Here is an 8,384-nt window from a genome sequence, read left to right as displayed (position 1 = left end):
CGATGCATGGCGTTCTCTTCATCCTAATAGTAAAGAATATACTTTTTTCTCAAATGTTCACCATTCGTACTCTCGTCTGGACTACTTTCTAATAAGCAGCTCACTGCTGTCGGAAGTTTCAGAGACGGTAATTCATCCTATTGCTATCAGTGATCACGCTCCTGTTACTCTCACCTTAATTAATAAAAAAATTACCCCACAAAAGCTGGAGATTTAATACATCACTGCTTAAAGATGAAGAATTTATAAAATTCATCAAAGAACAGTAGGCTTCATACTTGGAATACAATGATCAACCAGGTACATCGGCATCGATATTGTGGGAAGCTGGAAAAGCAGTGATGAGAGGTAAAATAATTTCTTTCTCATCTCATAAAAAGATAAAACAAAACAAAAAGATTCAGCAATTAGAAGAAAAACTTAAGTAACTAGAATCCTCTCAAGAAGAAGGAAAGTTAGGTAAAATCTGTGAAGTAAAATTAGAACTAAACCACTATATTGAAAAGCAAAATAGATTTCTAATACAAAGACTTCGAATAGAAAATTTTCAGCATGGCAATAAGTCAGGAAGCTTCCTAGCTAATTAGCTTAAAATAAATAAGGAGAAAACTACTATATTTTGCAGTTACAGATTCAACTGGTAATGCAGTAAGTGAACCCGAGTGTATAAATAATACCTTCCACGATTTCTACAAATCTTTATACACGCCACAGGTAAATCTATCAGAATGATATCAAGCAATTTCTGGATAAAATTACACTTGCTAAATTATCAGATAACCAAAGAATGACACTGGACTCCCCGCTGACAACAGCTGAAACCCAAGAAGCTCTTAAAAGCATGCCTAATAAAAAGGCTCCAGGTCCAGATGGATTCCCTACTGAGTTTTACAAAGAGTTCTGGAATATTCTAGCCCCAAAGTTCCACAGAATGTTGGAGGAAATACAGGAAAAAGGCAGATTTCCAGCTAATATGAATTCTGCCAACATCAGCCTTCTGCTTAAGCCAAACAAAGATCCTATGTTGCCCACTAGTTATCGTCCCATATCCTTAATTAATATGGATATTACGATAATCTGTAAAGCTTTTGCAAAAAGATTAGACAAAGTAACTCCTCTCATAATACATCCAGATCAAACTGGTTTCATCAGAGGAAGGCAGTCATCCACAAATACACGCAGATTACTTAATTTAATTGATTATTCCAACAGTAAAAACATTAAAACCAATATATTGTCTTTAGACGCAGAAAAAGCATTTGATAGAGTAAACTGGAAATTTTTATTCGCTACTCTACATAAATCCGGTTTTGGCAATTTTTTCATAAATTGGTTAAAAATTTTATACAGTTCTCCAACAGCCTGTGTCAGGACAAATAATCAAATATCTTCCAGTTTTTGTCTACAGAGGGGCACCAGGCAAGGATGCCCTCTTTCTCCATCACTTTTTGCCATCTTTATAGAACCTCTAGCAGCAACAATCAGACAAACAAAAGCTGTAAAAGGTATAAAATGCATGAAAATAGAGCATAAGATTAGTCTATACGTGGATGATGTATTACTTTATCTCCAGCATTCAAATAATTCTCTTTCACAGGTAATTAGAATACTAGAATCTTTCTCTAAAGTATCAGATTACTCTTTAAACTGGTCTAAATCTACGGTACTGTCAATTAATTGCTCTCTCGAAAACTCCCTAGATTTACAAATGCAATCAGGAAATATTAAATATTTAGGTATTATTGTGTTGTCTAAATTAACAGATTTACTAAAACTTAACCACACCCCACTTTTAAACAGGATAGAAGAGGACCTTAAAAGATGGAAATTGCTTCCAATTTCACTTATGGGTAGGGTAGCTTCAATAAAAATGATGGTCCTACCTAGAATTAATTATTTATTTTCCCCAATAAACCATCATCCGACTGGTTTAAATCTCTAGACTCTGCCATTTCTAAATTTCTTTGGAAAGATAAACCCCCGCGTATTAACTCAAAGACAATACAGAAGACTAAAGACAGAGGAGGATTAGATTTGCCTAACTTCCATAACTATTACTTAGCAAATAGGCTACAATACATCTCTAAATGGATAAAAATAGTCATCTAGATGAGCCTTGGTTAGATATAGAACAGGAAATGTGCAATAATATCATGATTTCAGATTTGCCGTTTATTAGCTCAAATATAAAACGGCATACATGCTTCAAAAATATCAACATTAGCTTTACTCTGACAGCACGGTGGGAGTTCCTTAAAATGACAAAGTCATCCCTTATCCCATGCAGTCGTACACCTATCTGGAATAACCCGGATATCCTACAAAATAATAAAATTATAAACTTTACATACTGGAAGAATAAAGGTATTAAATATCTGGAACATCTACTTGATGGAACCGAGTTCATCAATTTTGCTAAACTAAATATGCAATATGGCATTGGTAAAAATAAATGATTGGAATATGAACAATTTAAATCTATAATTAGAAATAAATTTAAGCATATTAATGGTGGTTTACAAATCCCAACTAATATATTAGAGTTCCTAGATTTAACCCCCCCCCCCCCCAAACTACTGTCTAAATCATACAGGACACTGACTAAAATAGATGATTCAATATCTCTTCCTATTATGAAATGGGAAGAGGATCTATCAGTCAGCTTTGAACAAAACTTCTGGGCTCAGATATGTCTAAGAACTTTCAAATTGAGTAGAAACACCAACTTACAACTAATACAATACAAAATCCTTCACATAGTACACTACACAGGACAACGATTATTCAAGATGGGTTTGGCACAATCTAATATCTGTCCCAGTGTTGCCAACTCAGAGACTTTGTCGCTATATTTAGCAACTTTTCAGACCCTTCCAGCGACTCTTTTTCAAAAAAGCGACTAGCGACAAATCTAGCGACTTTTGGAGACTCTCACGTGAAAGCACGTATCGTTCCTACTCTTGTCCTCCAGCGGCAGGTGCTGCCGTGGGGCGCCTCCCCCGTCCCAACCCCCATCTCCGGCTATCGCAGGTGTCCCTCTCAGCGCTGCAGTCAGAGCCACAGCATGTTTACCCTCAGCGTCCAGACTGCAAATGAAGCACGCATGCGCCGGGTTTTACGGCGCAGGTTGATCATAAGTAACTGAAAAAAGAAAACGTTAAAAAAAAATTGCATTTTTTTTTTTGTAACTCCGCCATAGTGTCTCTTTATGGTTAATTTTGCCGGTCTCAAACCCGGGTAAAGGAGGACGGTTAGTATTGTAATAAAATAAACATTAATAAAAAATAAAAATAAAATAAATAAAAAATAATAATAATAAATAAACATTAATGGACAGAAAAAAGTAGCTCTATATATATTCTGAGTGTTTTTACTCACTTTTTTTCTCTAACAACGTTATTTCTCCCACAGCGTCAATAATTTGCACATCACATCATGTGGCAGATTATGCAAATTAGGCGATGACGTCATTCAGCGACTTCTAGCGACTTTTAGCACAGCCAATAGCTACTTTCCTTACTGAGGAGTTGGCAACACTGATCTGTCCACACTGCATAGGCAATCATCCTGATAATTATATTCATGCATCATGGTTATGCACACCAGTCCAGAGGTTCTGGACACAGATATGTAAGGACTTATTAAAGTGCCTGAGCTGTAAAATTACACGTTCCCCATCAGTTTGCTTGCTCTGTAATTTTGAGGCAAGCCCCCTGGAAAAATAAATAGTTTACATGGTTTTCACTGCATTATGTATCGCAAAGAAAACTATCCTCATGAATTGGAAAAGTAAAGAAAATCTCAGTATCAATCAGTATAGAGATCTTTTGTTGGATCATATTAATCTTGAGACAGCATCTGCATCCACATCTGATCAATCTCTTTGGGCTCCTCTGATCAACACCATCACTTAGTGGAATAGGGGGCGGTGGGTTGCTTCCTGCAGGGCGCAATGGCTGGATGGAGGGGTTCCTGGGGCTCTGGGGGCACTCGGAGTGGGGCGCCTGGTGGGTCTGACTCCGGGGTCTGTTGCCTCCATCTGGGAAGGGCTTTGGAGGCCTACGGGTGGCCTACAGCAACCGCTTGCGGCACTCTTGGGGAGCTGCGTGGTGACGGACGTGTGTTACTGACCTGGTAGCTGTGCTGCCGCTGGGTGGGGCCTGGGTGGGTCTGGGGGCCTGGGGTCCCTGGGGGGCGCCGCCCTTGGGTGTGGGGGGGGGGTGTTGGGATGGCTCGTGCGGGTCCCCCCTCTAATTAATTTATATATATATATATATATATATATATATATAAATTTTTATGGGGGGGGGGGGGTAAAGCCAGTAGGCTTTGTGGGTGGGCTGGGGGGGAGTGGAGGTGTTGGTCCTGGTGGGTGGTTGGCTGGCGGGCACTGCGGCCTCTCCCTGGCCCCCAGGCTATGGTGGTGCCGCTGGCGAGGCCCCCTTCTCTGGGTGGGGCCTTTGGGGAGCGGGGGTGCCTATTGGAGTCAGTAGGGGAGCTGGCTCCCTGGGATGGCTTCCCAGTCCTTTGCTCCCCATCCCCGGACTCCTCCCTCTGCCTGCTCCATCATGCCGCCACACATGTAGGTCCTTGGGGAGGGTGTAAAAAACCCGATAGAGCCCAGTCTAGGGCACTCCCACTCTAGGCCAATCTGAGCAAGAACACACCCTGTATTGAATCTAAAAATTAGCCTTACCGAGTAGTTTATGGATCTGTGATAGCCATCAGATCCTGGCTCTCTATATAATAAAGCAAAAAGATTGCAAGAACTGTAGGTTTTGGTGTGTGTTTCTGTAACAGAGAGTTTCCATTCTTAATCATGAAACCATAGCGATCAACCTAATGCAACATCACAGTATAAACGTCATAACACATAAAATCAAACATGGAAGTCAGTGGAAAAGAGAAAGGAGGAAAAAAAAGAGAAAAAAAATCATCCATCCATCCATTTTCCAAACCGCTTAATCCCTCAAGGGGTCGCGGGGGTTGCTGGTGCCTATCTCCAGCGTTCACCGGGCGAGAGGCGGGGTACACCCTGGACAGGTCGCCAGTCTGTCGCAGGGCAACACAGAGACAGACAGGACAAACAACCTTTCACGCACACACTCACACCAAAGGACAATTTGAAGAAGCCAATTAACCTAACAGTCATGTTTTTGGACTGTGGGAGGAAGCCGGAGTACCCGGAGAGAACCCACGCATGCACAGGGAGAACATGCAAACTCCATGCAGAAAGACCCAGGTGTTAATGGCCTCGCTAGATGCTCGCACTAGCTATCCAAACAGCTAAACAATCTTGAACATGAAGAACTCTGGACAGCGATGACTGGTTAATGAAGTTTACTTCAGTGATAGTTCCTTTTTGTAAAACTGTAACATACAGAAATGCAATGTATTACAATCTAGGCTTTACAGAATGATATAAATAAAACTAGAAAAAGCTGTTCCTACGCAACAGCGAGTGAGAATGCTAATCTGCAGAATGATTTGAGGAGAAGATGCAGAAGATCCATGCAGAAGAGAAAAAATAGCTGAAAAATATTGAAGAATTTGAAAAATTTTAACAATTTGAACAATTTGAAGTAATTTGTAGTAGTAGTAGTATCAGTAGTAGTAGTAGTAGTATCAGTAGTAGTAGTAGTAGTAGTAGTATCAGTAGTAGCAGTAGTAGTAGTAGTATCAGTAGTAGTAGTATCAGTTTTTAAATAATTAGAAGGAATTTGAAGAATTTGAAGTAATTTGTAGTAGTAGCAGTAGTAGTAGTATCAGTAGTAGTAGTAGTAGTAGTAATATCAGTAGTAGTAGTAGTAGTATCAGTAGTAGTAGTAGTAGCAGTAGTAGTAGTAGTATCAGTAGTAGTAGTATCAGTTTTTAAAGAATTTGAAGGAATTTGAGGAATTTGAAGGAATTTGTAGTAGTAGTAGTAGTAGTAGTAGTCTCAGTAGTAGTAGTAGTAGTAGTATCAGTAGTAGTAGAAGTATCAGTAGTAGTAGTAGTATCAGTAGTAGTAGTAGTAGTATCAGTTTTTAAAGAAATTGAAGGAATTTGAAGAATTTGAAGTAATTTGTAGTAGTAGTAGTAGTTGTTGTTGTAGTATCAGCAGTATCAGCAGTAGTATCAGTAGTAGTAGTAGTAGTAGTATCAGTAGTACTACTAGTAGTAGTAGTTGTATTAGTAGTAGTAATAGTAGTAGTATCAGTAGTAGTTGTAGTATCAGCAGTAGCATCAGTAGTATTAGCAGTAGCAGCAGTAGTATCATTAGTAGTAGTAGTAGTAGTAGTAGTAGTATCAGTAGTAGTAGTAGTACTAGTAGTAGTAGTAGTATCAGTAGTAGTAGTAGTAGTAGTAGTAGTATCAGTAGTAGTAGTATCAGTTTTTTAAGAATTTGAAGGAATTTGTAGTAGTAGTAATAGTAGTATCAGTAGTACTAGTAGTAGTAGTAGTTGTATTAGTAGTAGTAATAGTTGTAGTAGCAGTAGTAGTTGTTGTAGTAGCAGTAGCAGCAGTAGTATCATTAGTAGTAGTATCAGTAGTAGTAGTAGTAGTAGTAGTAGTAGTAGTATCAGTAGTACTAGTAGTAGTAGTAGTTGTATTAGTAGTAGTAATAGTAGTAGTATCAGTAGTAGTTGTTGTAGTATCAGCAGTAGCATCAATAGTAGTAGCAGTAGCAGCAATAGTATCATTAGTAGTAGTAGTATCAGTAGTAGTAGTAATAGTAGTAGTATTAGTAGTAGTAGTAGTAGTAGTATCAGTAGTAGTAGTAGTAGTAGTAATCGTATTGATATCACTTGTATCAGAAGAACTACAAGGAATTTGAACAATTTGAAGAATTTGAAGTATTTGAAGTATTTGAAAAAATTTGAAAAATTTGAAAAAAAATTAAAAATTTGAAAGATTTGAACCATTTGAACCAAATGAACAATTTGAACAATGAGAACGATTACAAGAATTTGAAGTAATTTGAAGGAATATGAAAAATTTGAGGAATTTGCATTCATTTCAATGGGAGCAAAAAACGCACAAAAAGTACAAATACTTCAAAAAGTATAAAAGGTACCATAACCATGAGACATAGCAGTAATGTCGAGAACGAGACGAAAGTTTTGGTATGAAAATCGTTGAAATCGGTTGAAGTATGCAGGAGTAGTTAGACGCACAAAAACGTACGGAATAATAATAATAACTAGAAAAAGCTGTTCCTACGCAACAGCGAGTGAGAATGCTAATCTGCAGAATGATTTGAGGAGAAGATGCAGAAGATCAATGCCGAAGAGAAAAAATAGCTGAAAAACATTGAAGAATTTGAAAAATTTGAAGAATTTGAACAATTTGAAGTAATTTGTAGTAGTAGTAGTAGTATTAGTAGTAGTAGTAGTAGTACTATCAGTAGTAGTAGTAGTAGTAGCAGTAGTAGTATCAGTAGTAGCAGTAGTAGTAGTAGTATCAGTAGTAGTAGTAACTTGTCCTGTTAGATCTCAGTGCTGCGTTTGATACAGTTGATCACAATATTCTCCTACAAAGACTTGAACATACTGTAGGGATTAAGGGGAAAGCATTAGGCTGGTTTAAATCTTATCTGTCAGACAGATTCCAATTTGTTCATGTTAATAATAAATCTTCCTCAAACTCTAGGGTCACCTGTGGAGTACCACAGGGTTCAGTCCTTGGACCAATTCTCTTTACTATATATATGCTTCCGATAGGCAAAATTATCAGACACCATGGGATTAATTTCCACTGTTATGCTGATGATACTCAGCTATATTTATCCATAAATCCTGATGAATCCAATCAATTACTTCGACTGCAGTCATGTCTTGATGACATCAAAAGCTGGATGACTTTAAATTCCCTGCATCTAAATTCTGACAAGACCGAAGTTTTAATCTTTGGGCCAGAGTCCTCAAAAAATAAACTTCTTAACCAATCACTTAATCTGGGTGGCATTAACCTGGCCTCTGGTAATAAAGTAAAAAATCTTGGTGTTATTTTTGACCAAGACATGTCATTTAAATCCCATATTAAACAGGTTTCCAGAGTTTCCTTTTTTCACCTCCGGAATATCGCCAAAATTAGAAACATTCTGTCCAGGAGTGATGCTGAAAAACTGGTCCATGCATTTGTTACTTCAAGGCTGGACTATTGTAATTCTTTACTATCAGGAAGACCACAAAATGCAGTTCAAAATGCAGCAAGAGTTCTGATGAAAATCAACAAGAGGGATCATATTTCTCCAATTTTAGCTTCTCTTCATTGGCTTCCTGTTAAATCAAGAATAGAATTTAAAATTCTTCTTCTAACGTATAAAGCCCTTAATAATCAAACTCCATCATATATCAGAGCTCTGATTACCCCGTATGTTCCTAACAGAGCACTTCGCTCTC

The sequence above is a fragment of the Fundulus heteroclitus genome, unplaced genomic scaffold (assembly GCF_011125445.2).
Source record: "Fundulus heteroclitus isolate FHET01 unplaced genomic scaffold, MU-UCD_Fhet_4.1 scaffold_196, whole genome shotgun sequence".
Lineage (NCBI taxonomy): Eukaryota > Metazoa > Chordata > Actinopteri > Cyprinodontiformes > Fundulidae > Fundulus > Fundulus heteroclitus.
Note: the sequence above shows the minus strand (reverse complement) of the source record.